Below are 27,339 nucleotides of genomic sequence, written 5' to 3'. Positions count from 1 at the left end.
TTATATTTAATGTATATACATATACATAATATCATATATTTATAACATACATTTATATATTTATAATATATATTTAATTAGTTATCTTGCAAAGCGTGAAGATGTAGGAAGACTATTTCCCTTTAAACAAGGATACACAAAAGAATGTAAAAACAGACCAAAACAACCCTAATGTCCAAGTTTTATAATGCTTTGCAAACGCGGAGTCTGAATTCAACTTTACTTATCACTTTATTCAAAGCTTGAACGTAGAGTCTAGGATTCAATTCTAGCTTGATCTTAATGTTAAAAAATGGAGAACTAGGCTTGTTTTATAAATATATTTCAAGATTTTGGTACAATACTATGTTTTACTGCTATCTGTTATCTGTCAACTTCATGCCAAAAACATATTTTCAGTTATGAAGAAAAGAAATTGACACATGTTTTTCTTGAATAAAAAACAGCTCTGGGCCCGGGATTTAGCCCAGTGGTTCTGGTGCCTGCTTTGCAAGCACAAGGTCCCAAGTTTGATCCCCAGTACCAAAAAAACCCCAACAAAACAAACAAACAGAAAAACAGAGCTCTTTTTAATAGACATATTTTCAAGAATAAAGCCAGAGGGAGAGGGGAAGGAGTACCAAAACGAGGGGAAGATGAGTCAGAGGAGGAGGAGGGGAGGGAGGAGGAGGAAAGGATAGGGGAGGGGAGAAGACAATTCACATTTTCCTTATGGCTTGATTTTCAAATTAGAATCCACAAAGGAATTTTAGGTCGTTTTCCCATGCCTGCCTTCCCTTCCTTCCTTCCTTCCTTCCCTCATTCCTTCTTTCCTCCCTCCTCTCCTCACTCCTTCCTTTTCTTTCTCCCTCCCCTCTTTTATTTGTGTGTGTGTCTGTGTGTGTGTCTGTGCTTGCACGTGTTTGTGTTTATGGTACTGGGCATTGAACCCAGGGCCTTTGCACAGAGCTACATCCTCAGGCCTTTATTAACAGTTGGAGACTGATTTCCTAAGTTTTTAAGTTGCCTAGGCTGGGTTTAAACTTTCTATTTTACTATTTCAACCTCAATCTCCCTGAGTGCTGGGATTATAGATGTATGCTACAACATTAAACTAAAAAATTTTTAGAGAGTATAATCAGTGTTAAAATTTGTTTCTGCAATTATTCAAGTGCAACTGATGATTTTGCACTAATCTAGAGAGAAAGGAGGACTCTGAAATAGTGTCAGACCTGGAGGAGACTATAATCTCAATTGGTAGACAGTGAATACAGAGGCAAATAGCAAAAAAAAGACAAACTCCTAAATATACATATATATATTTAATTTATTATACTGAATATATATTATACTACAATATATACTGTAATATAGTATAATATAACATATATTATACTAAATATAATGATATACTAAATATAGTATTTATTATACTAAATATGTATATTTCCAATTGATATTTTTGGACAAAATTTGCTGTCTCTGCTGTGATAACTTGTTTAATGACATGTACTTGCTATATTGCCCTGGCTTGTCTCAAACTTGTGGGCTTAAATAATCCTTCTGCCTCAGCCTTCCAAATAGCTGGGATAACATTAAATACCACCATATTCAGCTGGGATAAGTTCTATATATTATAAGCTTTTATATATTGACAAAATATATTGTAATTTCTGTCTCATAGGGAACACTTCATTCCTGAGATGTTTCTTTCATTTTTGACATATGGCTTGACAGAGGACTTTTCTAGTATTGTTCATAAAATAGACTACACTGGAGGTAGTGATTTCTTCATCATTTAGGTGTGGAAGGAGTAAAAGACCATTGTTGAGAATGTTACAAAGGTATTTTATCCTTTTGATCATGGTTGGAATGGATGATCTTTCTTATTCTTTCAGTATTTGTCACTTCCCAAGTGTACTAGTCTATGATATGGAGCAGCACTTAGATAAGGAAGTGTTTTCACTCTAGACTGGGAATTCTTACACAGATATGAAACAGAAGCTAGGTTTTTAAGAACAGGTAACTTTTATGTGGGCAGAAGAGCAGAGTAAGATCATTATAATGTGAAAGAAAGAAAGAAAGAAACCAGGAAAGAAAATGGAGCACACAGGAACCCAGTATTTAAATTTGGCCTAACTGAAATATAGGACTTACACAGAAAGGTGAGAAGGTAAGAAAGTGGAAAGATACAATTGAGAAAGGCTTTCAGTACTAGGCACTGAGCAGGTAGAATTTTACCTTATTTGAATATTATAAAACTTTTAGTTTGATATCAGTATTAGAATAATCTGTTGATATATGTATTTTAGTGAGATAAAACTGGCATTGTTATACAGAAAGGAGAACAAGATGTGAAGATAATTTGAGCATTAATAGATGAAGACCTATTCTTAGAAAGCGCCAGTAAAAACAGGATCTTTGCATACATAATTATTTTAAAGCAAATGTATTCATATTAATTGACCCCAAGCAATGAAGATAGACTATTATTTCTCTTCTATATTCTCTTCTATTGTTTGTCTTCTAACAAAATAATGTAAAGGTGAATATAAATTGCATTCCCTCAACTGAAGACATCTTTCAGGCAATGGGTATTAGGATTCTGTGGAGGGTGGGGGAAGGGAGAGGAGAGGCAAGAGGCAAACTGATTTTAAGATACTGTCTCATTCCTGAGTTCAATCCCTGGTACCAAAAAAAAAAAAAAAAAAAGATACTGGCTCATATAATTATGGCAACTAGCAAATCTGTAATCTCTAAGGCAGGACAACAGACTAGAGAATCAAGTAGGAGTTAACATTGCAGTCTTGAATTCTGAATCTCCAGGGCAACAGGCTGGAAACAGGTCAAATTCTTTGCAAAGTTGAGGAAAATTCTGTCTTTCCTGGGAAATATCAGTTTTTCTTCTTATGATCGTCAACTGACTGAGTGAATTCTACTGGATAGTAATCAGATTTACTCACAATCTACCTATTCAGACATTATTCATATCTGAAAAAGAAAACCTTTATAGTAACATCTAGATGTACATTCAACCAAATAACTAGGCTCCATATGCTAGCCAAGTTAGCACATACATTAACTACTACACCATGTAATATTATATGTATGAAATGAATAGCTGCTTTGGCATCTATGGGCTACTATGTTTGAGTAGACCCATCACTTATTAGAAAGAACCATAGAAAAGAGGTGACTGTTAGAACACTTCTGTTTCTGTAGCTGTCCACCACTCTAGTTCATTTCTGATAACTGAAGTAATTTTTATAATGTCAGATTAAGATCTAATGTTTTTAGCTTATTCTTTTGCATAACAGACTAAGAGAAACCTGCTATAACTCTTCTCATAAAAGGAAGCAACTAAGTTCTTGCTTCTGATAAATTTGTATGTTTTCTGTATCTTGAAGAAGGGTAGGGAGATACATGACTTTATCCTTTTCAATATTCTCTCCATGGCAATTTGAAATTCACATTAGTATTGTCATTTACTCCATCTGATCATTTTTTCCTTTCAGAATTGAATTTAGTCCTTATATACATTCACATAAACTTTCTCTTCTATGTATGCACTCCTTTCCAAATTTCTTTATTTTTATAATTAAGTGATTCGGTGTTATTAATCATTATACTTGATAACTAAAGCTTTGGAATAGCTTGCCTTAGGGCTATGCAACAGAAAAATAGAACAAAACAAAACAAAACAAAAAGATGTGCTTGGCTAAAAGTTAAATTCATTTGATATTCTTCTCTAGTGATTACATTTAAACATTGAAAAGTAGAGGATGAATTTTGAATTTGAGGAAGTAGTTAAAATATTATAGCTTTAAAATACCAATTGGTGTTTAATGTGTTGCACTCCAGGAATTCATCTTATGGAGTGAAATGGTTTGGGACAGATGATTCCCCCTTACATCTGACCAGAATGATTTTCACAAGAAAAAAGCCAGAAAGGAAATAGAAGTGGCAGTATTCAATTTAGTGACCTCTGGGCAGAACAAACAATTTAATTTTAAAGTAAAATGAGCTAAAATGGAATAAAATTTGATATTTTGTAATAAGATACACATCCTTGAAGGAAGCATCCAATCTTTAATAACTGTAAGGGAAAATGTTGGACCAGGAAGAAACTCCAAGGAGAAAATTTTGGTAATGGGCCGAACTAGAAAGAAGCCCAATAAACAAGTTAGGGTAGAAATATTGCTGACAGTAAGAAGACAAGATGTGATCATCTTAAAAACAGAAACAAACCTGTCAATCAGTTTCACTTCTTCAGAAATTCATTCACTGAGTCTTGGTAGTAAATTGGTATTGGTGAGGACTAAAGAATCATGATTTGCTAGCTTCTCCCTTGAAATATTACAGCATTACAAGTTATTTTATAATTATCTTTTGAAAAACCTGCAAAATGAAATTAATCAGATTATTTACCTGTACCAAAGGGATTATGTAAAAATTAATGAGTTAATTATTGTGAAACATTAAAATACATTGGGTTATCTGAATGAAAATGAAAATAATTATTTATGGCTTTGCTAGAATATCTCAGTAATCATAATTACTTGTAGTATGGGTTCATTCTATTCTAGTGTTTTTACCTTATTTATATTTTTTCTAGTAAAAGTTAAACTTGTGACATAATTTATCCCCAGAAATAATATTTGACAGAACATAATCATCTACATAAAATAATGTTAAAAAGTAACACGCCATTGATTCTTTTCTGATAAATGAGCATGTTCTACTATTAACCTAATACTTTCTTCTGTATGTACTTAGGGATTTTATAGACCTGTGATGCTTTTTAAAATGGGATACATTTGTGGGCATTTGGCTATTTTCTCTTTTAGATGGACTGGAAGATGTTTTGAAGCAATTTGATGGAAAAATAACTGAATGAAAATGAATTATAATTATTAACTTACAAAAATTCAGTATGTTTAGCATTTGTTCACTGAAAGCAATAGGAAAAGACAAGTTAAGCCTTGACAAATAAAAGGAAAAACAGAGGAGTGAACATCCCCAGAATCCAAAGGGTAGAAAGGACCTAGAGGGGTCATGAAGGTTACCACTTTTCTGGCAGGACCACAGTAAAAACTAAAAAGCCCTTGAGAATCCAGCCTGATGCTGAAAACAAGACAAAACAAAACAAATTTAGCTAAAAACTAAATTCTTCTAGTATGGGAAATAGATTTGAGTCTCCTGAATCTCCCCTAACTTTATCCTGATAATTTCTATTATTCTACTTTGGGTTTTAATTTTACTATTTTTGCTATATCACTTTGCTACAAATAGGTCAACTATAATCTCCATAGCTTGCTTGTCTTTCTCCCTTCTTTCCTTCCTTCCTTCCTTCTTTCCTTCCTCCCTCCCTCCCTCTCTCTCTCTCTCTCTCTTTCTTTCTTTCTTTCTTCCTTTCTTTCTTGTTAAATGAAAGAAAGGGCTTTTGTTCTGAAAAATAACCTTCATGTCTCTCTTGTTCCACTGCCTTTTTGACACCTGGCAAGTGCTAACAAGTTTTTAAATCACTTGATAACATTCTCTGAACAGAGGAGAGATAGGTAACCTTTGGCACAGGTGTTAATAAAACTCAGCACAGGAAATAGTTGCTGACACACGGCTGCTTATCAGCACCTCTTTTTCCTAACTTCATTTCTCAACTTTTTTTCCAGCACCTTAGTTCTCCCTGTTCTGCTTACCCCCTTCTTCTGCTTCTTCTCTTGTTTTATTTTTTCTTTTATTTTTTTTCAAAAATTTCACCTTATTATTGGTAGGCATCCTCGTGGCACCAAAAGCAAAAGATGCCACAAACCGTATTGTTACTCAATATACGCAGGGCAGAACCAATGGCACTGACACCAGCTGGGATCTTGTTAGAAATAAAAATCTTGGAACCCATCAGCATTTCAAAATCAGGACTTGCCTTTTAATGAGATACCAAATCACTCACATGCACATTCAAGTTTAAGAGCATCTAGATCTCCAGCAGATACCTGAAACTTTGCACACCTAAAACAACCCCACTGGCCACATATTCCTCCTCTCTAAGCAAGACTGTCACTGTCTAGAAACTAAATGCAAGGGAGGAACCAAAGGTGCACTGCATAGCTCAACTCAGAAACCCATGGGGTCTTTTGAAATCCTTTTCTCTTCATCATCATCCATATGCAACGTCAGCAATCTTGTCATTTTATTCTTTTAAATATTTCCTAAATATACCTCTAAAAACTTCCACTTCCCTAGGTCCCACATTTCCCATGTGTACTCGAGCTAGTCTTTGAACTGGCCTTACTGCTTCTTATTTAGCTTTTCTCTAATTCTTTCTCCTTGATAATTCTATCTATCTTTTTAAAAACTTTAAGGCTGATCTTAGCCTTCCTTGCCATGCTTAAAATATTTTTGTGATGATGCTTTTACTATAGGATAAAATGTGGTTCTTTATAACTTTTTTGTTTTATTTTATTTGTAATTGACAAATAATATTTGATGTATATATTTATGTGATGTAATGTGATGTTTTGATACATGTATATATAGTGAAATGACCAATCTAGGCTAAAAATATACACATCACTTCAATTATGTATCATTTTTAAACAAGGAAAGCTCAGATAAACAACCTAATATACTTTGGATAATATTATACTTTACTTTTTTTCTTTAACCAACTTACACTTTTACAGCTTCTCCATTCATCCATATGCTGCAGTCATGCAAAATGTCTTGTAACTTCTTAAATATATCTCCATATATAAATATATATATGGAGAAAAATATTTTTCCACAAATGTGTCTATAAGATGATCACTTGAGGGCCTGATTCAATTAACTCCTGGTTTTTAATGGTTTTTTTCAGCCCTTCTTCAGGACATCTCCACCACAACACTTGTGGCACTGTATCGCAATGATGTATTTACATCCCTAATCTGATATGAACCAAATACCAACAGGATATCATAAATTGATCCTTGTATTCTCTATATTTCATACAGTGGATGCTTACTAAATATTATTGAATGGATAACAAATGTAATTGCTATGTTTGAAAGAAATGATAATGATTCTTCATATGACTAGAAATCACCTGTTACTTAGGTTAAATCGTTTGTTAAATGTATTTGGAGTAACTGTTTTTCCCTCCAGAAAGAAATCAGAAAATGAGTAGAAATAATAAGAAGCACTAAAAGAACTGAGCAAGATTTTTCTTGGATTTAGGTTATAGAAAAAATTAATTTATAATTTTAAATAAACAAATACAAGTAAATCTTTGATGAACATTTGCATTCAGGGTTTTCTGTGAACATATGTTTTCATTTGCTTAAATGCCCAGGCATACAAAATTTAAAAATGATAAATTGGACCTCATCAAGTTAAAAACTTGCTCTACAAAATCCCATGTGAAAATGATAAAATGAGAAGCTATATATTGTTAAAAATATTTACAGCTACATATTAGACAAAGGCCTATTACGTTAAAAATATATGGAACTCTCAAAACTGAATATTAAAATCAAACAATGCAATTAGAAGGTGGGAAAAATGAACAGATATTATACCTAACAGGATATACAAATGGCAAATAAGCACATGAAAAGATGTTTAACATCATTAACTTTTACAGAAATGCCAATTAAAACCACAATAAAGTATGACCACACACCTATTTTAATGGCTAAAATAAAAAATAGTGACAACATCAAAAGCTGGCAGGGATGCAGAGATCACTCACATATTGCTAGTGAGAATATAAAATTGTGTAGTCACTTTGGAAAATAGTTTGGCAGTTTTTTTATCTTATCATATCTTCAACATTTGGATCAGTTTTTAGAAATAGACTAACCATTATATAGAACATTGATGTCAGAAAAATTCCATAGATAAAAAATAATCTATCTTAACGGATTGACATTTAATATCTCGGGATTGTAGATGATAGGACACATTCAGTAAAATAAATCTGGTGTGCTGCTATTAAAAATATTTTTGAGCTTATGTAGAACTCCCAAAACTGAACAACAGCATGATTGATGGACATATGAATATCAATAATGTAAGTGATGTTGTCATACAATCTGTATAGTGCTAGAAACATGCTGGAAATCTTTCCTATTGCTTATCTTATAGAATCATAATAAGACAATATAAGTAAAGCTACTCTGAAACTAAGAAAATATTATGAATATATTAAGTATTAAGAATTATTTTGATACAACTAAGTTAAATAGCACTGGAGACGAGGCTATTTAAGTACTAATTTCTCTTTAACCTCGTTAAGCTTTTGAAACAGATAACTTCAATTTATTTTATTTTGCCTAAGTAAATATACTATATTTATTTTTTAAATTGGTATTTTTTCAGGATTTTAATGAGGGTATACTGAATTATACTGCAGATTGGAAATTTTAAGAAAATTATTTCACCACATCACAGAGATTAAATAGTTCTGTGGTCTTTTAGGTACATGTTGCTTATGATCCCCTTGGCTGTCCGATTCTCCTAACCATCTCAGCATTCCAGAATAGCTCTTTAGTTGCTCATTGGCCTTAATCTAGCATCTTTCCGAAGCACATCCCCTAGTAACTGATACAAATCTCACTGTTTCGTTTCATATAATTTTTAAATAATTGCCATTACAGTAAATGTGATAATAGCAAAAACAAGATATCTAAACTAAGGATAAGAAGGAAGCATATGCATTGTTGTTTGTGGGACATAAAAGTTATACCAAGAAAATTTAAGAAAAATGACTGAAATAAAAATAATCTGTAACCCTTTGTCTCTTGATAGCACATATAACAAAAAAACCCAAACAAAACATTATTCAGAATAGCCTATCAACATCAAGGAATAGGGATGTTGAAATAGTGGACAAAGGACTGCTTTTTCCCTAAATTATATGCTTCAACTCATAGCCTGGATTTTGACTAAATTCTGTTTATGTTGACAGTATCATAATCTCACTTATGAGAACACATCCATCTATGTTAGGTTTACCCTTCTTAAGTCCTGATTAGTAAATGTTGTGACATCTTGTCAACATCTGCATTCCTCCAAGAAATACATATTTTCTCCAAAATTCTATTAGTCTTGAATGTAGACTGTTCTTACATACTCCCACCTGAAGGGGTTCTACTTACTATTTCCAGAAAAGTTCTTTAGATTTTATTTGGTTTTTTCAGGCTTAATCTGTCCTGGAATCTCTGGTTCTTTTCAAAGTAGAGCTTTTTGGAGCTTTAAAATAATGAAGTTCTAAAAACAAAATTTTAGTATTTAGATTTTACCTCCAAAGTTTCCCTCAAATTATAGGATCTGAGATTCAGACTGGACATTCTGCTTATTCCCGTGGGACTTAGTGTAATTCACAAATTGCATTAATTTATTTTACCTTTATGACACAAGGTTGAGCTTTGAGCAGTTGGGTGACTGTATCTGGTACAGTTTGGATCTGGGATGTATCCTCAAAGGCTAACATGTTGAAGGTTTGTAAGAGGTGGACTCTAAGTTATTGGATCATGAGAGCTCTGATTAACCACTGATGGCTTCAATTTTGAATGAATTATTGGGAGGTGGCAGAAGTTACAGGAGGTGGAGCCTCAGGGGAGGAAGTGGGTCACTGGGGTGCACACCTTTAGGGATATCTTGTCTCCAGCTCTGCCTCTCTCAGTCTTGGTTGTCATGGGGTGAGCAAATTTCTTTCTACCAGATGCTTTCCACCATGATGTTCTGTCTGTCTATGGCTCAGAAATAATGGATCCAGGTGACCATGGACTGAAACTTCTGAAACCATTAGCCAAAATAAATCTTTTCTCTCTTAAATTGTTTTTCTCAACTATTTTGTCACAGTAATAGAAGTAGACTACCACACTTTCTTAATCAAAATTGATTATAAATTCTAAAGAACAGAATGTGCTACTGATATATATATATATATATATATATATGCGCCTAAAAGTGCTAGGAAGGAGATTACTTTGAACTCTAGTTGAAAGGGTAGAGCATACTGAAAAAGAGCAAGTGTACAGACTAAAATCTTCACAACTCAGCTTTACTCTTTATAAGCTGTGTGATCTTACCAACATTACTTCACCTCTCTGAACCTCAATATTTTCATCTGAAAAACAGAGATAATGGTTAGACCTATTTTATAGCTTATTGAGAGGGTTAAATTATATAGATAATGTAGTTTGCATGCATTGCCTGGCATATAGTAAGTGATAGTTTATTATTATTTATGTGACACTGAGGAACAGAGCTGGTATATCAAGAAAATAATTTTATCAGCTGTTCAAATTTAAAGGTCATAGAGACGACCTACAGAAATTAAGTAGAGGTCTATTTGTTTGTTTTTGCAGCGCTCGTCATCAAAGCCAGGACCATTTGCATGGTAGGCAAATGATAATACCATTGAGCTAAACCAACAGCCCTAAGAAAGCATCCTGAAGCAGTGATCAGAAATGATCCACTATTCTAGCAACAGCAAAAAATTATGTGAATGGGAAAAGATATTAATGACTATCTGAGAAAAATATTCTACTATCTTCAGTACTTTCTATGCAATTTGCTGTGCTGAGTTGGCCCTGTGACATGTGTTTCAAAAAGCCTCAGACCAGATACTGATGATAGATTAGTGAGGTAATAGATATTGCAGACAAATTACCTTGAGTTTTATATATTTCAAGTGTGTTTTGGTGTAAATCATTGGGGATCCAGAATATGGTCTTTTATAATTAATTTTGAACTTTCTATAGCACTTAGGACATTGGGTACTGTGTTTGAAAATCTGTGCAATCTGATGGGTTTTTTTTTTCCCAGTACAGTTAGAAGAGGTTGGATAGTGCAGTCAAAAGGGGTTAGATGCCTATTTTGAGAATGCTTTCACTCAGTCTTTATCCAGTTACTAATTTCTTTTTTTTTTTTTTTGTACCAGGGATCGAACTCGGGTCCTTGAGCTAGCGCAGCAGGCGGCGAAACCACTGAGCTAAATGCCCGGCCCCCAATTACCTAATTTCTTAAAAGCCATTTACCTTAAGTGCATCAAGGTTTTAATGCTCGCTCATTATAATTTCACAATTTATTGCCATGTTTCATAATTCTAACATTACTATATTTACTATATTATACTTTGATCTAATTTATAGCTCACCTTACTCCAAGATGTAATATTAGTTTGAAGTTTCAATGAAAACCTCTGAAGACAACCATTCTAGTGAATGGTGGTTTCCTCTTTTGTTTCGATTTGGATGTAATATTCTGAAAATCAATGCAAAATTAGTTTTTTAAAATTCATGCCAGTTACTATAATTAAAAATAAATATACTAGTAAAACATGGATATAATAAAAATTAGCATGTGCTTAAAATAAGTATTCTTAGTAAATTAAGTTTTTAATATGTCTATTTTACAAAATAAATTAGTATTTTTTTCATTTATTTAATATTAAGGATGGCATATACTGATTTACATTAATAGCCAAGGTAAAAAAGTTACATGTATCATGCATAGAATTTTGATTTCCAATTCTTAATTAACTGTACTATGAAAACATATACTTAACACTATGCACAATGAGTCTGCATTGTCTGTTTTTCAGGAACTCAAAATACTGTGATGTTGCAGGTATCCTAATTTCCAATTATTAATATGTAGAACTCAGAAAAACATTTTGGCTACTTAAAATGTATGAATTTTGAATTTGAAATTTGGGTTAAGAAAGATTTCCAAAATGTGAAAATTTTTAAAAATGTGAAAAATTCCAGAATTATGTTGATGTCTTCTATAAATTCTTTCCTAATCAAAGAGAAATATTAGAAATGCATGTATTTGGATTTGGATGGATTGGGTTTAAATCTGAACTCCTTAATTTATCAGCAAAATGACCTTGGAAAAGTAATTTAATCTCCTGACCTATAAGTTTCTCACTTCTAAAATGAGAATAATGTTATCCAATGATGTGCGGGTGCTTACTTAAAATAGTGCCTGAAAAGCCTGCATCATAGGGTGGGTTTATGGTAAGTATTTAAGAATAGTAGCTATTGATATGACAAAATATTAACACTGATAAAAATTCTAATGCCGTATAACAATACCACAACCATTGATTAAAGTAATTATAATATGTCAAGATATAATTTGGAGTCATTAGGTAATAACTAGTTCATGACCAATACTCAATCTTCAGATTGAACATAAACAGAACACTTTTCTTTCTGTCAACCATAGGTTTTGAGCCAAGTCCCATATTTAACAACAAACTTATATGTTAGAGCTCTGTGATTTATCGATTCATCTGCTTATTCCCCGGGGCATCCACAGTCCTCCATTACTGATGTTCCTTTACCTCTCTGAATTTGATTTTCCTCTCCAAAGGCAACAAAAAGATTGCATGTGAGAGTCTTACTTAGTAGATACTTATCTTTCTATCTCTTTTATATATCTGAAGAATATTCAGTAAAAATAAAAAGACTTAAAATATGAAAGATTTCCACTAGGGAAAAAGAAATAATTATTGTTTCCTTTGATATGTAATTGAAGAACAATTTCTGTCATTTTACACATTAGACTGATTAAACTTTGGTTGATGGTCCGTATTTTCAAAATGGAGATAAAATATCTGTCTTTTAAAGTTATTTGGAGGATTGAAAATAAATAATATTTAGTTTACAAGCCATATTTACTGGTCTTTTTTTGTAATTTGTAAGTATTCATTATTTTTGGCTATTGTGATAATTTTACTGATGATGATGATGAAGATGATGTAGCAAAGTATCAGGAGAGTTTTGAAATGTGAGGAATGATCTGATTTGATGTATTTAGGGCTTTATAAAATATTTCCTAAATAAATGATGTCGTATTCTCGCATCCTCACAGAGTAGATATCCAAGACAAACATTTTGCCCTAGAAGATACATATTTTAGCATCTAATTATTTAGATATACCACATAATTGGAAAGCAAGAAGAACAGGTCCATAAGTGCAAAAAAATATAAGAAAATTATCTGAGATGTAGCACATATAATACTCATAAAATTGAAGGACTACAAAGTATGATGTAAATCATTTTACCAAGTCAGATTAAAGGTGCTATTACTCATGGTTATGTAATACTATCTATAATTTCTGTGTTAAACTTGACATTATAAATCCTTTAATCTGCGTATTTAAAAGCCGTTCTATGGCTCATTTTTCAAACAGATTCCCGTTAACACATTTACTGTTAATGAACCACTAACGTGTTCTCTCTTTCTTAGATAAACGCTGTTGACCAACATTATTATTTGCTCCTCATATAATTATTTTTTTGGCTTTTTAATTTAATTGCTTCAATAAAAAATACGCCAATAATGCATTTTTAATTACACTTCCCAGGTGACCTATGTAAAAAGAGGTTTTATAATGAAGCCACAATAATTAGCCTGTCACAGTCCAGTTTGGGGCTATTGTCTAGTTGTCCTTTCCATGGCTTGTTGTGGCATGACTAGAATTCTAAATACCTTGTGTATTATCTCCCATAATACTTAGGAAGGTATTAAAAATGTGTGCAATACTGGCAGAAGCAGGCTTTCTAATTATTGTCAGCTATTTCTAGTGTGACGTGGTAAATTCCCTTGAGAACAGAAACAGCAGCCCACTCCAGGGTTTGTAATAGGCCCTAGAGCCTAAGTAGTTGTAGACAGAGCTGTTTCCCTCCGGATAGATAATTGGTTTACATAGCAGCTCAACATCTGAACCAAATCCATTTTTTTTCTATTGTGATTTCACTGTTTACTCTAATATACATAAACTATTTTGTTATATTAAATAGTGTATGACTCATTCTTTAACAGCTGAGTAAATTTGCATGCTCTGCCTCACCTGGAATACTAATGACTCTTATGTCTTCCCATTTTTCATGCATGAAATATTAAATATTTGGTTTGTTAAGTATACATGCTTACTATAAATAATGTGCTCTGGCAACTTGTTAGGTACGATTATCCTTTGTTTCATTTTTTCATTTAAGAAACATGTTTTCATTTAAAGAGAAATGCTGCTGATTCCTAGGAAATTTAAGGATCGCTGTGCTAATAAAAGCTGTACAATCAATGGAGAAACATTTGTTAATGTGTGCATGCTATAATTTACAGTAAGATAGTGATAGTTTGTGATGAAAAGAAAGTATGTTAGATTCTCTTGAATATGCAATCATTTGCCTCGTGACAATAAGCAAATGCACTGTGGTATATGGAAATTTCTGTTAGACTTTTGATTCATATATCTCTTCCTTTCTAACTGATAAATTACTAATTCTGAGTGTTGTCCCAAATGTCATTGTAAATGGTTTTCTTTTATATTTTAGTAAATCTCCAAGCCATAAAATTTTTCTTTAATCCCAAAATGAGTAAAGGTAAGACACAGTGCACACAGGAAGGCCAGTTCTCTTCAGCAGAATCTTGAAGCACATTTAACTACTTTGCACTCCTTCCCTGCCCTCCTCAGCCTTTCCCTCCAATGTCACAGGTAACGGGATAAGCCAATGCCTTCTGTCTTCACCTTAAACATGGACGGATTCTCTGTGTACTCAATACAACCTCGTGGAGGCATTTGTTAATATTCAGGAAGAGTTTTATTTACCCTCAATACTTCTTCTCTTCTAATAACAAAGCACTTTAGATAGTTTTGTGGACTAGGAATATTATGATTATTTGTCCAATTTGTGTTTAATGTCATACGAATGGGCACAGAGATTTTACACTATGACATTCTATGTTTTTATTTTCATAAAATAAGTTATCTTCCATTAGTAGGAATATAAAATGGGAACTACAAGGTGCATCAGCACAAATTAATTGCTTTTTCTGTGTTTTGATCATCATGTCTAACAGAAAGGGACACTTTCCCGATCTCACAGTGAATGGAACAAGTGATTCCACAGAACAGCAAACTGCTTAATCACTTTGGGCCTTGGTTCTTTCATCTATGAAAAGAGTGAAATAAATATCATCAGTTTCACGAAGAGTAAAGGTAGACTGAAGTGCAACACACATGCTCAAAATAGGATTAACAATAAATGTTATTGCCTTTCATTATCTTTAATTTTTTTTCAATGTCCAATGTTTTTCCTATGAGTTTAAATTCCAAATGTTATGTGAATAGACATAGGTCTAGAATTTGAATTATAAATCTATTTCTTGAAAAAATACTGTATTTCACATACATTTGATATCATATAGAATGTACCTATCTGCATTGTATTTTAACTATTAAATACTTGTGTTATAGTTTTAAAAAAGTTCAATATGAGGGGCTGGGGATTTAGCTTAGTGGTTCTGCCTCCTACCTCAGAAGCGCAAGGTCCCATGTTCGATCCCCAGTACCAAAAAAAAAAAAGTTCAATATGGATCAACCCACATATACTTATGCCAATGATAAATATCTAGGAAACAACAAAAACAAAGAACATTTTTCTTTATATATAATATATGTATAAATATATAACATATATAAATATATATACATTCCTTAGAAAAGCAGAAAAAGTAAAGATTGCAGTCATGTGAGTGGTCAAATATCACCTTTTGGCATTTTAATAAACTGTTGCTTAGATAGAAATATCAAGCTATTACTAATGGCTATTAATGTGTACATGCTTCATGTAATTTTATAGTATCTTATTTTAATATCTGTAATTTTAATGAATTCCAATTTAGGAAAGAAACAATTTTCATTTAGTCTATATAACATAATTATGGATCAAATTAACCCCACACTAGTCTTAATTACATTTAGTTTCATTTGGCTGATCAAGCAATTAACATGCCACTGTATTTTGGAAGTAAAAACCAAGTTGTAGTCTTTCTTCCAAAAAAAGCCATGTACTTGTTTATCCCAAGTTTAGACCCCATGTAAAATTGTTAAATTACTTCTTGGAGGGCTTTTGTTTTTTTCTTTTTCTTCTCCTTTTTTTTTTGTTTACTGCAAATTTGGTACATTGCTGCTGCTCAAGAGTAGGTATAATGAAGAAGTACTGCACCTGGGGTCCTCTTTATTCTACTGCTTAATAATCTCTCCTTCCTGCCACCCTTTATATGCTACATTTGGATTAGTTTCCATGCATTTCTCTTTTAATTGGAACTAATTTTAGGTTTGCTGTTATTTGTGATTAAACAGTCTCTTTAGCACACATACATTTCCTTCCATTTATATATTGTTATCTTCACAGTTTTCTTTGGAAGAGAATGATTTGTTACGAAGATGCCACCTTTTTCCTCTTTCAGCTAAATTATATTTGTAAGGTGCATAATTCTAACAGCAATAAAAAGTATTGAGTTTAATAAAAATAGCATTCAGGACCATAGGAATATGATTGCAACTAATCCTTTTCAACTAATTGAAAATGAAAATGGCCCTTTGCAATGTGTGTATTGTGAATAATCCTAATTAAGATAATGCAAGGTCATTTTAGCATAGTTAAGAGGCAGAGTACAATCTCAGAAAAATGACTTAGCTAAAGAGTGGTCCATTTAGAATTACCATGGAACCCATGAGAACCTATAAGCTTCTAGTCATGAGGTCCTCAGAAGAGAGATCCTTTGAAAATCATAGGTTCCCACTGCATTTAAACTGACATAGAACTGCAAGGGCTCTATACTGTGATAGTTTTGATCCTTCCAGTGGGGAAAATTAATTTCTGAAACACAAATAATGTCCATTTTGGAATATATTTCAGAAGGGCTAAATGTAAGATATATGATAAAATTGTGCAGGTGTATTACTTGTTTGTTTTCGAAAGGCATTCCTTTTATATATTTTGATGTGTGCATTTTTTCCCTCATCAGTATGGATAAAGACAACAGCTTTGCCTTGTCTTCCTATGCCATTTCATATAGTGACTGGATTTGTCAGATTGCGTCAGTCACATTTGATTACATTTTATCATGTCAAAAAATAATGAAGAATAAGAAATTATTCTACTTTTTATGGAAAGATTCAGGATTTATTGTCCATCAGATCTCTCAGATAAATATTCCTTTTCGTGTATACTGATAGAAACAAAAGTATATTAGAGTAATAAAATAAAGAAAACCAATAATGGTTGACAATTTAAACAATACATGCTCCTTGTAACTAATTTTATTTCACTTGCCTGACAAAAAAATTATACTATGTATGTCTAGATCTATTAGAGTTTTATTATTTTTAAAGAATTATGGTTAGACTTTGATAGATTTAATATCATGTTTTATTAATTTAAACAAATATTTTTGAGTAATATCTTATTTACAGTAAGATTTTCTACTACTTCCACTTTTTAAATTTATTTTCATAGAAAATTAAGCATGCAAATGTATACTTTGTCAATAAATAGTGTATATAGTTAATAAGTGTATATTGATTATTTAAAATCAACTAAAAAGTTGTAGTGGAAAGTGTCCAACAAATTTAACTTGTCACTTGAAACAAGGGAAAAACTCTAGGAATTCTATTTTCTCTTAATGACTTCTACAAAGACTATCAGGAATATTCCTATGCTTGAATAAGTGGTGATTATTTCTCTTTGCAATGAAGGAGAACATGGCTACATGAAATTGTGAGGTGTCTCAGTTAAAAGATAATTAGAAGGAAATTATATGCCTCAAGCTTTTTTTCTTGATTTGGGAGTGTGAAGATTTGCTCTTGCTTGGGTACTATGAATAAGTGGGAACAATTCTGTACTTCCGGTATCTAAATAATTGTTATTCATAAAGAAGATTTCGAAAGCATGGCTAAAGCTTTGAAGAGTAGAGGCAGCAATCATTTGTATTATCCAGTAAAAGGGATGCTTGGTTATTTTTGTGGTTTGGAAAATGTTCATGTTTTGTCTTTGTTTAGACATAATTGTAGAATGATCTCTCTCTCACTCTTGTTCTGTTATGTCAGGATCACAGAGTGGTCTTGTCTCATGTTGATATTCTGGTCATAATGAATATTCAGTGGAAGAAACCAGGCCTTAGCAGATACACCAGACCAGCTTATGGAAATAGCAAGGCCAAGCTGATACCAAACACATCAGTTCCTAGTCCAAGAGGCTGCTTCCTCCTTTCTCAGTTCTATGCTTTTCTATTTCAACCACCCCGCTGACATAGTAAGTAACATCCTAGAAGAAGAAGTGCGAAAATTCCTGTTTCATTGTCTCTACACACATGTAATGGGACAACTCATCCACACTCATAGGCACCTCTTCTGTGCTATAATTAGTTGTAACCTCTATCTTTAAATCCAGATCTTTTCCTTTCTTCATTGCCTAATTACAACTACCCATTCCAATTTAAATTATCTAAAATAAATCTCTGAAACTACGTATTTAGATCTGCTGCTCCAGACAGCTGTCCTGGATTCCCACCTTCTCTGACACATCATCAGATCCTGATGATTCTATTTTCCAAACTTTGAAATCCATACTTTCTTCTCCTTCGGATTGTCTCAAAAGTTATCTTTTTTGCTTCTCTGAAACTACCTGACAATTTACAGTGTATATTTCTTTACAAGGATGCTTATCACATTGCTTGTGTCTCTAGGTGATTATTATCCATGAGGCTCTGACTTCCTTGCTTATATCTTACACGCTTGTGTTTCTTTGGCCTCTAACACAAGAGGAAATATAACATGAAGGTTAAGACCATCATAGGCTTCATTGTTACTTTTCCTAGATTCTCATCTTGCTTCTGCCAGTTTCTAGTTTTGAGATCTTGGCCAAATCACTTAGCCTCTATGGGTCTCCATCACATCATCTGTAAAATGGGGTTACTAATATCAGACTCTATCTTTAGAGTTTGTCTGAGAAGTAAATGAGGCATAAAGCAATTCTTAAAAAAGTGTGCAACATAGTATATAATCATTTAAAACATAGTAAAATCATTTAAAATCATTTAAATGCTACTATTATCATATCTCTGTCACATAGAGAAGACTCAATAAATCTTTGTTGAATTGTATTGACTTTGGATTTCCAATTGTTCAATATGAAAAATACATTCAGTGTAGGATATGGGGATGATATTTCATTTTACAATCAAATCTGAGGTTGCAAATAACTTGGCCCTCACTGTGAGTGTCCACTGGATGAGTAAGCATTTCTAAGAAATTTTAACTTGATAAATTAGAGATATCTTATAATATGATAGTATGTCAGGCTGAACATCATATGATCACAGCTGATTCTCTCTCTCTCTTTCTCTCTCTCCTTCTCTCTCTTGCCACTATGATATAGAAGTGCTTTGGATTATGAGCAGAATAATTATTCTTGAAAACCCAAGTTTTACTGTATTCTTGTATGTTTCCAGGCAGGCTGGAATTTGTGACTCTCTTACTCCATTGAAAAATATTGTCAGCAAGTGTATTGATTTTGAAATCAGGTAAGATTGGGTTTGAATCTAGGCTCAGCTTTGAGTAAGTTTTACTTTTCAATTTGCTGAAATTCTGTAAAGTAGGAATATTATCTAATTCATGAGGTTATTTTGAAAATTAGGTTAACAGATGTAACCTAGTAAGTTAACAACAATCTTTGGATTTGCACACACAAAGTTGATGATGTAATTTTTCTCTTAAGTCTTGTATAAAACAGATGTCTCAGACTGAGAGAACTGGGGAGGGACTTAGGGAGTTTTATGTCCCTGGTAGTATCTCAGAGGAAAACCATTCTGAGCTCATTCTTAACACTTACCGTGACTATCATTCTTTGTTCACTGGCACCTCTTCTTTGTGTGCTGCATGCTCCAGAAGATATAAATTTCATGGTAGTATCTAGCATCGCACAATAGCCCTTATTAATTATCCACTAAAAAATCAAGTAAATAGAGCCTGGAAATGTTTTCCTGTCTTGGTGAGATCATTACCTATATCCAATATTATCACTCATAAAACTCTGTGCTTATAATGCAATTCTTTGGCATGACTAATCATTAAAGAAGTCATGCAATAGTTTCTTTGTGACTGGAAAGATACTTAACTTACAAAACATGTTGTGTACAAGTTGTGACATTACCTAGGTATTAAAAATAGAAATAGACTATTCATTTTTGGATCTGCATTAACACTGACAAATTCTGAAGCAACTACAAAATACATTCCTTATATTTTCTATTATGTTGAAATGTATTGAATAGTAAACTCAGATATAGATGGAAAATCTTTGTCAATCTTTACACAAAGAACACAATCCTCATGAAACAAATTTTTTACTTAAAATAATTTGAAAAGTATTGTTTGGAAAATGAGTTTTATTGATTACTTGTTAAGTTTGGAATTAGCAACTTGAATTAATTTGCTAAAATTTCAAAAGTATGTTTTAAAAAGGATTACAATATTAGTTGTGTATGTGTTATAAGCACCAGCACATTTTGCTTATGATATGTATGAAAAGTGAAGCTTTTTCTCGTGACCTAGAGGAATGAATGGATTCCCAAACATATATAAAGACTCTAAGTACAGGAAATTATGGGAAATGACTCAGTTCTTAAAAGTATGTGACTATTACGAGAGTCATGTAGTTCTGAATGCTACATGCTTATATAGGTTATTTTGTAGTTTTCAAAGCATTTTCATATATGTATTTCATTGAACTGTAATATATGTACCCAGAGGAAACTTTGGAGAATCCCTTTTATGCTTGGCTTTCCCTGGTTTAACGTATCATATACCAAAACTTTTTAATAGTCGTGCAATTACTGAATAAGTCCAATCTATGGAGTTAACATTGTTATGATTATGCAACTATCGACTTGCATATTGATTCTTTAGCTAGAATAGAGGGAAGATTAAGCATAGAGAGTTGAAATTTTTGTTGCAGATTGATAAGAACCATTGAATTAGCTTTATAAAGGGGGAAACAAAACACTATATTTGATAATGGCAGTCTGACATAAATAAAATTGGTTCTAGCGATGCTGACACTCCTGCTTCTGTTGTGACCTACCTGCTGCTAGAAGTGTCCTCTTTCTTGACCAAAAGTAATGACCTGTTGCCCTAGATGGCTTACTGAATCTTGAGTTTTGATTTTACTTCTACTCTATTCTGTAATATGAATGAATTAGGTCCTCCCTAAGTCTGCAGAAGAATGCTTACGGTGTATTTACATGCATGAAATAATTGGACATATCCAAAAGGAAGCAATGAGCTATATCTATATCCAAGTGTGCAATTAACCCTAGCTTACATCAGGTAGCCATGGATGAAAAAACTAAATGGCCTTGTGCAGAGGTGCTCTTAGTCCAGGTTCTTTTGGGATTTCAGGTATCCATCAGAGAAGAAAATTGATAAGGAATCAACCCTTACTAGCACTGGCTTGAACAATAGGGGGGCCCAAGTAGTTGTATGAATATATGCTTTGGTTTCACATGTTATTATGTCAGTACATGAAGAAAGATGGCAAGACAATAAAGGGTACTCAGGACTTGGCGGGCAAATGCTCTGAGACTGAATTTTAAGACCTGATTCTGGAGCGAGGCATATTGTGGGAGACTGAAAGACTAAAGAGAGTAAATTTGCCTTCGCTAGATAATTAAAATATTTATAGAATTGAACACGAAACATGAAAGAATAAAGCATCACCAATTTTGTTTAGATGGGATAATAATTCATCTCACTTACAGACTTGCAGATCAAGAGAAATTCTGTTCTTCCAGCAAAGTGTGCATATAAGATTGAATTTGTTTTGGTGATAAATCCTGGGCAAAGAGTGAAGAGTGTTGAATCCTTGGACAGTAGGACTTAGTCCTTAAAAAAGAAAAAGTTTGAGAGACTGAAGATTATGCCTGCTTCCCAGATATTTTAAAAAGTAGAGTGTGTTATGTTGAAAATTTGTAAAAATTATAAGAAATGAATTTCAGAAGTTCATAAGATCACTATCAAGGACAGCTCTACTTTACTGTGACAAAATTCCTGAGAAAAACAATGTAATGAAGGAAACGTTTATTTCAGCTCATGGTTTCAGAGGTTTTGGTCCAGGGTTCACTGCCTCCATTGCTTTTAGACTTTTGGAGATGCAGAAACATCATGGTGAAAGAGTGTGGTAGAGAAAAACTGCTCACCTCATAGTATCCAGGAGTATGCACACATGTGTATGCAATACAGGCAAGAAAGAAAGAACCAGAGAGAAGGGGACCAGGAATAGTTCTTAAGGAAGGCCACCAGGACAAACTTCCTTCACGTAGCCCCCTCTACGTTTCTATCACTTCTCAATAAAGCCATCAAATTATGAATCTATCTGTGAATTAATTCAGTGATAAAATCAGATCCCTCATAATCCAATCAGCTTCCCAAAGCCCCACCTCTAAACATTGATGCAGTGGAGACTAAATGTTCAGCAGATGAACTTTGGGGGACATTTCAGATCCAAATCATAACATTAATGATGATAATTTTTTAATTTTCACCTATATATGAGTGTACTCATGTGACATATTATAAACTTCTATAAATCACCTTCAGTATATGAATTGAGAATAGTATCCCCTATTGTTCAATTTGTGGAGGTAAATGAAGCCTTTGGAGACTTTTACAGTGAAATGTTGAGATTTTCTAAATGATGTGAGGAACATAAGTAAACATTTCTGATGCTGCTGCCTGCTGGAGCCCCGAACCAGTGCCAGGAAAACCCAGGAACCATGTGCCCCATCTCTAATTCATGGGTTCTCACAAAACAGGGCAACAGAGTTGGCAACCAACAGCCCACCTAAAACAAAGAAGAAGAGACCAGTGGCTAGGAGAAGAGTTTCACTCCAGGACGGAAGTCATATGCTTCCACAGAAATGAGGTGAGAGCCAGCCTTGAGATGAGCTTGGGGAGAGTAAGAACTGAAGAGGGATCTCCTGGAATCCCCTGGGGAGGGGATGAGGCAGGCCAGGAAGATCCCAAGTCCAGTATTCTGTTGTAGGAGGCTAGTTTCAGTGGGAGTAATCACCAGAGGGCTCAGTCTTGGAGAGGAAAGCATATAATACGTTTGAGCTCTGGCACTGCTACCAACAGCCAGTAGATATCAGTGCTCTGAATTCCTATAGATCAATATTGGGTTGGGGGCTGATTGTCTTCAATAAAGAGTCCTCGTTTTTCTGGTAAAGGCCTCTTCGCGAATGCTTCCTAGGGTTTTTCAATATCCTGATGACATTTGATACCATGGTTGTGGCTTAATTTACTACCACAGACAAGGTAACAAAGTAGTGACCAGCAATTGTTTTTCTCTCTATGCCAATACCTGGATTGTCTAGGGTCAGGAGTCATAAACAATATTTTGACTTGCCCCAAAGAACTGGGCAACGGACCAAAGAATTTTCAAACTCCATCACAAAAAGCAAGCAAGCAAACAAACGGAAACATGAAAAGACAAGGCAACAAAATGTCTCTAAAAACTCCCAGGTCCCTCAAAATTGGTATAGGGGGCATTGAGAGGGAGGAAATCATAAGCTACACAGCAGAGACGTCTGAAAGATTACCAATGGAGGCAAAATAGTTCTATAAAGAATTTAAAGAAGATATAACTAATCACATAATGACAGTAATGAAACAAATGACCAGAAAGTCTAGAGAAGACACTAATAAATACCTAGTAGAGCTAAAGAAGGAGATGCAAAACATGACTGCTCTACATAGAAAAGAATGAGAATCCAGAAGAAAGTTTCCAACATAAATCCACATTAAAAACAATGATTGAAAGTATGGGTAGCAGAAGCAACCAATGTGTAACAGAGTGTCAGAACTATAGAACAGGGCTGTATTCAAAGATCAATAGACGAGACAGGCCTTAAAAACAAGGCAACATGAAAAATGGATCTAACAGCTCTTAGATGACTCAAAGTGGACTAGTATAAGAGCAATAGGAATTAGTGAAAAATAAGACAGCGCACGCATAAAAATTTCTGCCTTTTAATTTGTGTGAGTAGATGTCATGAATGTCTGCTGAATTCCTAATGTCCACAATGTTAAAACCACTTGTGTTAGTGAAGGCAGATGTAACAGAATACCATAGATGGAGTGACTTAAACAAAAATATTTATTTCTTTCAGTTTTAGGAGCTGGGAGCTTGAGATCAGGGTACCAAAACGCTTGGTATCTTGGTGAAGCCCCTTTTTCTGCTTCATAGGTGCTTGTCTTCTCCTTGGATTATCACATAGCAGGGAGGGAGAGAGAAAAAGATCATCTCTCTCATATCTCCTCTTATAAGGACACTAACTCGATGCATGGGGGTTCTGCTTTCACGACCTATAACTTCCCAAAGACCCCATCTCCCAATAGATCCTATCTCATGTTGGAGCTTAGAATTTCAAAGTATAATTTGGATTGACATAGAATTCAGTCCATAACATCAGAAAATGCTTTTCAGGAGAGAAAGAAAATAATCCATTGTGTCGAGGGTTAGGCATTTTTAAGAGAAACAAACTAACAGTTGTGGCTTGGTATGATTCTCCGCAGGAACAAATTTTTATTAGCTATATCTTTAGAACTATAGCCTATCAAAATTGGAAGGAGGCTTTAGAGAATTTTATCTCACAAATCAAAGTCTCACTTTCTCCCAACTTGCTGTAAGGTGATAATTCAGTTTATGTTTAAATACCTACAGTGACAAAACTTTCATCATCTTTTGAGGAACTTTAGATGGTAACTACAATTGTGACCAGTTTGACATCATGTAGCAAGAATAAGGATAATTTCATTTATGTGGAAAGATTGCTACATTGTAACTACTTTGAGTGAGTATTTATATGGAAAATATCCAGTTTTATATTTACCATCAGAATTTCAAGATCCTTACGCATCCTAGTCAAATGTTTTAGAAGAAGAAACAGTTTTTTCTATTTATTTACCCTTTTTCTCACCTCTCATACTTAAAATGTACCCAGCAGTATCTTTTTATTTATTTATTTCAGAGTTTCCCAAGTAGTGTTTTTGGAACATCATTCTCACAAGCATATTCCATGAAAAAAAATTTAGAAAGGTCAAATACATTTTGGAAATTTTATAAATCTAAATATGTCTCCTGGTATTCACAGTGAATGTTGTCATGGTAAAATCTCTAAGTCCTTGAAAAAAGAAACCTGCTTTACTTTCTCTAATGCAGCATTTGCCAAACTTATTTAATCACAGAACTCTTTTTTAAAGCAATATCTGCTAGGATTTCTTTGAGGCAAATGTTCTTCAGAAATCCATAATTAAAATACTAGCCATAAATTTACTAAGATGTCAAATTACAGAAGGAAGGTAAAATAAATAAGTTTTTACAAATGGGATATATAATATAATGAGAAGAAAAGGCAAAAAAATCACTACAGGATAGGTTTTGTCCTTTGCTCTTTCTTGTTTTTACCAATCCTTAGCCTGTGTCAAAAGATTTTGCCTGTTTGTTTTGGCCAGACCATGAGCACTATAGCCTCAAGTAGAACCACAAGGCAGAAAACACTTGTAAGAGCTCTATGGAGCCTTAAACTGTCTTAAATAATATCACAACTCTTCTTCTTTGTAAAAGAAGGTCAATGAAGTAGGAAGAATTAGACAGAGGGAGCATTAAGGTATTTATCTTTCTTCATTATACTTTAGAGACACATGGTTATGTGGCATGTAATTCCATGCCAGACAAAAATGGTATGGCCCAAACCATTTATGAATATTTAATAATTATACATAATTTATTCTCAAGTAGAATATATCAAAGTAGGTCCTAGAAAGAATTTCTTTCATTCAGATGGTAAGCTATGGGAGGAAGTAAAATCTTAATAAGCCACATCAGAAAGGGATTAAAAAGGTCTTCTTATTTAAAACATGTTTTCAGGTAAATGCTAAGAATTGTGGCTTTCAGCTGATGTTTTCTTGTTATGATTTGGTGATATTTCCAACAGGGGCTTAATACTTTTGACCTATGTTTTATTACTTATCAGTAATTTTATAGCTAACAACCAAACTGAAGCAAAATCAGAGAATGGACACAATTACTGTAGAATTTACGGTGCATATGGTTCATCCGCCTCTGACAAGCCAATATAAAAATCCCTCCATTATTTTAAAGGGTCACCCTCTAACCAGGGTTCTCAAGATTGTTTGATTAGACAATATTTTAAAAATTAAGAGGAAATGTTACTATAATGATGTGGTGGTTTCACTGACTAGCAAATAAGGTTTGCTTTTTTAATCTTTCTTTTTAAGAACATAAACCAATATTCTCTATAATGATAATTATTTGTATTTCTAAATTGAGGAAGCTGGTAGAAAATAATCTCTTTTGCTGGCAGCCAGTAAATGTTTAAAAAAAAATGAAATCCTGAAAACAGAGTCAGCAGGATTCTTCAAAATTTAGAACTGAGAAAATGGGACTGACTGAGATGTTGCCTGACAATAATAATTTATGAAGTGCAGAGGTTTTTCATATATATTATTCACACATACACACACACATATAAGAATCATATCCAAGAATTTAGTACATAGAAATTTGATGGGAGAAAACAATTAATGATGCCCTTATTTATGATTTTAAAAATAGAAATTTATAAAAAATAAATTTATATATAAAATACCAAAAAGGCTAATCAGAACATCTCCATGCTTATTTAAATGTCTTAAGTATGAAACTAGAAGGTATTGAGTGAAAGATGTTATTTATCTTTTAATGTGGAACAAACTTGTATTTTAGATCAGGGAATACTTACAGAAATTTTCCTAAATATGAAGACAATCTCATTAGAGCTTTCATTCTCCCTCTACAGGTTTGAAAATTGTCTTAGAGGGACAGAGTTTAGGTTTGAATCACAGTTCTGCAGTTAACTACTTGGTGGTAGAGAAGTGCTCACTTCTCTGAGCCCCTACCACTGGTCTCGTGTATGCAAAACAGGTGTAGCAAACCCATGCTCACTGTGTTGTAGCCACGTTTACACTAGGTCACTGTTTTCCCTTCAACAAGGATGTAGTAAATCTTTTCTTTCTCCTTTCTTCCTTCTCCCCCTACTTCTGGTCTTGTTCCTTTTATTTCCTTCTCCTTTTTATTTTTATTGTTAAATCCTTCACCACTGTGTCTCATTTAGAATCAGCATGATTTCAGCTCTTTGAATCAGACATTTAGCTCACTAGATTAAAAGCAAATGTTTAAGCTACAATGACAGTAGCTGAAAATTGACTTACCATGATGAATTAATGAAAAGTGTGGGGACAAGAACTATGGACCGTATCTAAATGATGCAATGTTCTGAAGGAGCCTCTCAGAGGCCCTGGCCTGGGATCACAGTGGAAGTGTATCCAGACTGAGTTGGCTTTGCTACCAGCAGGAATGTATAGATGGTGCCTTCTCCAGCTTCTTTCCTACCCCACCACATTCACAGGAGGGGGGCATGTAGGGGTTGGGGGAGGAGTTAAGAATTCAGTGGTGA

Source organism: Heterocephalus glaber, unplaced genomic scaffold (assembly GCF_053883595.1).
Source record: "Heterocephalus glaber isolate CG9 unplaced genomic scaffold, H.glaber_assembly_v1.0 deba00000347, whole genome shotgun sequence".
NCBI classification, from domain to species: domain Eukaryota; kingdom Metazoa; phylum Chordata; class Mammalia; order Rodentia; family Bathyergidae; genus Heterocephalus; species Heterocephalus glaber.
Note: the sequence above shows the minus strand (reverse complement) of the source record.